A 6,699-nucleotide genomic window follows, 5' to 3' on the forward strand; every position below is an offset into this window, starting at 1 on the left:
ACTACAAGCACCAAGAAGCCAAACTTCTGTGAGTGAGTATCTGCAGAAATAATATTCAACAGATACATAACTCCAAGGACCATAGTAGTGGAGCTGATAGAGTATAGAATAACTATACTCCAAATGTTAAAAAAAAAAGTAAAGGATGTAATGACAAAAGATGAGCAAGGCCCAATGAATAGGCGGGGGGGAGGCAGGTGGGAGAGGGTAGACTTTCTACACATGAGAAATGTAATTGTTGCAATGACAAAACTCAGTGCAAAGATTAAAGAAAAAATGAGATGCAAATGAAAAGAAAGTTAATAAATGAGAAGATTTATCTGAAGAAATTATCTAGGGTATACTACAGAGAGACAAGGAACTAAAAATATGTAAGATAATTAAGAGATGGACACTAGGATGAGAGAGCCTGTCATATAACTAATTGTAATCCCAGAAGGACAGAATAGAATAAAGGAGAAGCAATCTTCTCCCCCAACATTTTATAAACATTTTAAACATACAGAAAAGTTGAAAGAATTGTGGAGTGAACACTCTTATCCACCAACTAAATTCTAGAATTAACATTTTGTTATATTTGCTATATCACTTATCTGTCCATTCTTTTACCCATCCATCAATGCACTCTCTTCTTTTTGATGCTTTTTAGAGTAAGTTGTAGACCTCACCTCTAAAGATTTCAAGGCGTTTCCATTAACTAGTGTTCAATACTGTTTTATAGTTCTTTTTTCCCACCTAGGTAAAATTTACATACAGTAAAATGCACAAGTCTTAAATGCATCATTCAGTGAGTTTTTACAAGTGCATATATGGGTATAACAAAAACTCCTATCAAAAAATAGAATATATCCATCACCCCAGAAAGTTCCCTCATGCCTCTTGTCAGTCAGTCAGTCCCTGCCCTTTACCTCCCACTGGTTACAAATGTTCTAAATGAGATGCAATATTTAAAGAAATAGTACTATGACTTTTGCAGAAAGGATGAAAAACAGGTACCTGGAGTTTTAAGAATCACAACATAACCGGACTTCCCTGGCAGTGCAGTCGTTAAGAATCCACCTGCCAATGCAGAGGACACGGGTTAGATCCCTGGTCCGGGAAGATCCCACATGCCGCTGAGCAACTAAGCTCATGCACCACAAATACTGAGCCCGTGAGCCACAACTACTGAAGGCCACACGCCTAGAGCCTGTGCTCCACAACGAAGTGCCGCAACTAGAGAAAGTCCCCGTGCAGCAACGAAGACCCAATGCAGCCAAAAATAAATAAATAAAAAATTTGAAAAAGAACTAGAAAAAGTATCTTAAAAAAAAAAAAGAATCACAACATAACCAAAGCAGGGTAAATAAAAAGAAATGCATAATGACACATAGTAAAAAAAACTGAAGAACTCACAGGAAAAGATCATAAAAGCAGCCAAAGAGAAAGGACAGATCACTGGCAAAAGAACAATTAAAGTGATAATGGATTTCTCGTCAGCATCAATAGAAGCCAAAAGTTAATGGAATAATATCTTTCAAGAGCTGAAAGTGAGCTAGAATTGTGTACTCACCCAAAGTATTGTTCAAGAACAAGAGTAAAAAAGAAACATTTAAGTTAAATGAGAACTGGGAGTTCACCTCAGAGACCTGCATTAAAGGAACTCCTAAATGATATGTGAGAAGCAGTATTTCAAACAGGTTAAGAATAAAGTCTGCTTGGTTTGAATCCCTGTTCTGCCATTTGCTAGTTGTGGAATATTAGACAAGTGAGTTAACATCTCAGTGCTTCAGTTTTCTCATTTGTAAAATGTTGACAATAATATGTAGAGCTGATTCACTTTGCTGTAAAGCAGAAACTAACACACCATTGTAAAGCAATTATACTCCAATAAAGATGTTAAAAATAAATAAATCAATCAAATAAATGTTGACAATAATAGTATATACCTCATGGAATTGTTATGAGGATTAGATGAATTAGTAGAAAATAGAACTCAGGGACTTCCCTGGTGGCCCAGTGGATAAGACACCACGCTCCCAATGCAGGGGGCCTGGGTTTGATCCCTGGTCAGGGAACTAGATCCCACATGCATGCTGCAACTAAGAGTTCCCAGGCCACAATTAAGGAGCCCGTCTGCCGCAACTAAGACCCAGTGCAACCAAATAAATAAATAAATTTAGAAAAACGCAATAATATCATAATCCAAATTAAAAAAAGAAAATAGAACTTATAACAAAACCTGGCATAAAGTAAGTGAGAGCTTTTTAAAAAAATTTTAAAAGAAATTATCTTAGAAGAATGGTCTGAGGTGCAAGATAGAATGGTGAGTGAATCAAAAGGTAAACAAACTTGTCAACTAAACATTGTCTAAAAAAATGTCTGATTTGTGAGGTTTAAAAAAATATACAGAACTAATACCTTGAATAACACTAGCATGTAGGCATTGAGAGGAGGAGGAGTCATTTTGTTTAGAAGACGGGTTAATATACTGTTTACATTTTGTTAAGTTAGAGGTACAAGAAAACTTCTAGAAAGTACAAATATAGTGTACGAATTCCAAATAAAGGGAGAAAATGGAATTTTAAAACTCTGAACAAAAGTTAATTTTTAAAAAAATACCTCCAAAAGGGTGAAAAAGTGGCTCAGAAAAAGCAAGGTAAACATAAACAAAAATGATGTTGAAATAAGTTCAATTACATCAAAAATCAAAATAAATATATATGTATTAAAACTACCAGTTAAAACATAGAAATTGAAATAAAAAGAAAAACCTAGCTAGATGCCATGTATAAAACACTCAGTTCCTCTGGGAATTGGTTCCAGGACTCCTGAGGATACCAAAATCCATAAATGCTCAGGGACCTTATATAAAATGGGGTAGTATTTGCATATAACCTACACACATCCTCCCATATACTTTAAATCATCTCCAGATTATGTATAATACCTAATACAATGTAAATCCTATGTAAATAGTTGCTAGCACATGACAAATTCAAGTTCTGCTTTTTGGAAATTTCTGGAAATTTTTTCCCAAATATTTTCCATCTGAGATTGGTTGACTCCATGGTTGCAGAACCCTCAGATAGGGAGGGCTGACAGTATATATGGGGAAATGGCTTTTCAGGCATAGGGAAAAGCAACTGCAAAGTCCTAGAGGCAAAAACAAGGTCCAAGGAATGCAAATATTTAAACTTTTTAAATCTGCTTAGAATCAATTTTTCCCCCATTTCGAGTGAAATATAGAACCCTTACCACAACATAGGCCCATTTATCCTCTCCCCTTTATGTTCTAGTTGTCATCAATTACATCTACATGTGTCAAAACCCCCCTCAGACAATGTTGTAATTTTTGCCTTTAACGTCAAACATTTTATGAATTCAAGAGGAGAATAGTCTACCATATTTATACAGGTATTTACCATTTCTGGCGCTCTTTCTTCATTCCTGATGTTCCAGTTTCCTTCTAGTATCATTTCTCTTCTGTCTAAAGAATTTCTTTTAGCAATTCTTTTAGAACAGACCTGCTGGCAGTGAGTTCTTTTATTTTTTCTTCATCTGAGAATGCCATTATTTCACCTTAATTTCTGAAAGATATTTTTACTGCATATACTATTACGTGTTGACCATTTTTTTCCTTCAGCACTTTAAAAATGTTGTGTCCCTTCCTTCCAGACTGCATGGTAACTCAAATTATTGTTATTCTGTAGGTAATATATTGCATTTCTCTGGCTGCTTTCAAGATTTTTTGTCTTTATTTTTCAGCATTTTGATGATGATGTGTCTGGGCACAGACTTCTTTATGTTCATTATTTTTGGACTTTGTTGAGCTTCTTGAATCTGTAGGTTTGTGTCTTTTGCCAAACTTGAGACTTTTCATTCATTATTTATTCAAAAAATTTTCAACACCTTTTGTTATTATCCCGCAAGTCCCTGAGATTCTATTCATTGTTTATCCAATTTTTTTCTCTGTTGTTCAGGTTGGATAATTTGTATTGATCTTTCAATTTCACTGATACTTTTCTCTGTCATCTTCTCTGCTACTGAGACCATCCAATGAATTTTTATAATTTTGGCTACTATATTTTTCAATTCCAAACTAAACATATGTTTCTTCTTTATATTTTCTATTTCTTTGCTGATACTTTATATTTTTCCATTGGTTTCAAAAGTGCTTTTTTTTTTTTTTTTTAAATTATTTATTTTATTTATTTATTTTTGGCTGCGTTGGGTCTTCGTTGCTGCACGTGGGTTTTCTTTAGTTGCGGTGAGCAGGGGCTACTCTTCGTTGTCGTGCGCAGGCTTCTCATTGCGGTGGCTTCTTTTGTTGCAGAGCACGGGTTCCAGGCACACGGGCTTCAGTAGTTGTAGCACGTGAGCTCTAGAGTACAGGATCAGTAGTTGTGGCGCACGGGCTTAGTGGCCCTGCGGCATGTGGGATCTTCCCGGACCAGGGCTCGAACCCGTGTCCCCTGCATTGGCAGGCGGATTCTCAACCACTGCACCAGCAGGGAAGCCCCCTCAAAAGTGCTTTTGAGGATATGGGGAGGGGGAAGGGTAAGCTGTGACAAAGCGAGAGAGAAGCATGGACATATATACACTACCAAACCTCAGGTAGATAGCTAGTGGGAAGCAGCCGCATAGCACAGGGAGATCAGCTCAGTGCTTTGTGACCGCCTGGAGGGGTGGGATAGGGAGGGTGGGAGGGAGGGAGACACAAGAGGGAAGGGATATGGGAACAGATGTATATGTATAACTGATTCACTTTGTTATAAAGCAGAAACTAATTTTAAAAAGTGCTTTTGATTGCTTGTTAAGAGAATTTTTATAATAGCGTTGAGAACTTTGAAGGGCCTGGGATTTTACCTTACTTGCAAGTTAACAAGTTAGGCTGCCACAGTTTAATGGATAGTGGCAGAAGTTGTGAGTCTCCTGGGTCAGAGACAAAGGACAATTTATTACCTAGAGCAGTAGCAGGAAGTAGAATATCAGTATTTATGCCAGTTTCCTGAGCCCCAGGTCCCACCAAGTAATGCCAGGAGGACCAGGTGATACCTGCACATGCAGTGAGTTTCATTATAGGACAGGAACTTTATGGGAAACTCCAATTTGTAATGAGGGACTAGCAAACCTATCCAACTGTGCCCTGGAGAGAGACATTATCTTTTTTATTCTAGACAGCAAACAAATCTGCCCTTGGCCCCAGAGGAAGACATTATCTCTGTCTTCCAAGGATGTTTGCTATACAAAAATCCCTGAAAAGATAGTCCAGGAAAAAAGCTGTTAATGCCCTTGCCCAAAAGACATACAGAAATACAAGAGATCCATGGAGAATTGTCTCTCAACCAATAGCTGCTTCAAAGCCTTTGTCGGATAACTCCACTATCTGTGTTCTCTCAGCATTGACATCTCTTTTTCCCATGTGAATTGAGATTTTTCCTGGTTCTTTGTATGCTTAGTAATTTTGATTGTATCCTGGATATTTTGACTGTTCTGTTTTGTTTGGTTTTTTTTAACTGTATCCAGCTTTATTAAAGATACTTTTCATAAGCAATCATGGTATTTCAGGCAGGACATGGGCAGACAATCGTTAACAGTATACAACAACTTTCAAACTCCCTTTTTCAGTGGACTACCAAAATCTGAAAGCCACTATAAAACCCAATGAAGTCTTCCTGTGATGCTCTGAACAGGGAAAGTTTAGAGTGAGGGTTGACATTTCACATTTAGCATGTTGTTTTACAACTTTTCACAAGCTGACCCTGACTTTCAGGAAATGGAAATGAAAATGGCAGAAATATCAATCTGAAGGTCCACAACCTAAAAAAGGAACCGCTGCTCTTTTGAGGGATGCCATCTCAGTGGTCACACTGGAAAGTCCAGATTGCCTGACATACTGGTAACCAATTTTGAGGTGTCAGGTTCCAACAGGTCTCTGGGTTTAAGGGACTCAAGTCTAGGCTGAAGGTGGTGAGGGAGAAGAGGACATAAAAACTAAATCTAGTTTTTCCACACCACGAGGTGTTTGTGCCAAGGTGGCTACTGTGTGTCAACATCAAGGAACCCCTCCTTCCTGGGAACCAAGAGGAAGTCTCTCAAAACCAGACGGGAAAGGTGTTCTTTATCCCATGTCAATCCAGCTTCAGAGACAATCTATTAGTGACATGTGCTCTTCCCCAAAAAAACAATAATGAAGTTTTCTGTATGCTAACAACATAGCTTAAAAAAAAAAGTAAAACAAAATTCTGCATTTTTAGAAGACTTGATAGAAAACAGTACTTCAAACTGTTCAGTCAGCAGAAGCACACAGTTATCAAGAAGGCACACACTTCACTTGGCATCTCCTGCACCCTCAGCTTTCTGTGCCTGGTCTGTTTTGGCACCTCCATTTTCTGCAGGGTTATTCCCATCCTCGCCTGTAGCAGCTTTCCCCTTTTTCCCTTTGGGTACCTTCTCTACCTTCTTTGCAGGGGCCTTTTTAGGCTTGGGCTCTGGCTTTGGAGGAGCAGGTTTAGCAGATTACCTTGCAGATCTTCTCTGTGGTTCGTCCTTCACCTTGGTTTTATCTCCTTTCGCATCCCCTTCAGCCTTTCTCTTGGGCATGGTGGCGACGGTGGCGGGACATGGGCGCTGGACACGGGGACGCAGTGGCGTGGCTTTGGCCGGTCCAGGGGTCGCTCTCACCTCTTCTTCACACTGCTCCAACTGTTCTGTTTT

The 6,699-nt window shown here is 38.5% G+C and overlaps 1 pseudogene across 1 annotated transcript; it reads right to left on the minus strand.

Moving 5' to 3' along the window:
- Window positions 1-6,312: 6,312 nt before the first annotated feature.
- Window positions 6,313-6,585, minus strand: LOC307056582 (non-histone chromosomal protein HMG-17-like; annotated as a pseudogene). Its single transcript has one exon. The product of its transcript is annotated as a non-histone chromosomal protein HMG-17-like (transcript).
- Between the last annotated feature and the right edge of the window lie 114 nt (window positions 6,586-6,699).

The sequence above is a fragment of the Hyperoodon ampullatus genome (genome assembly GCF_949752795.1).
Source record: "Hyperoodon ampullatus genome assembly, chromosome: 1".
NCBI classification, from domain to species: Eukaryota; Metazoa; Chordata; class Mammalia; order Artiodactyla; family Ziphiidae; genus Hyperoodon; species Hyperoodon ampullatus.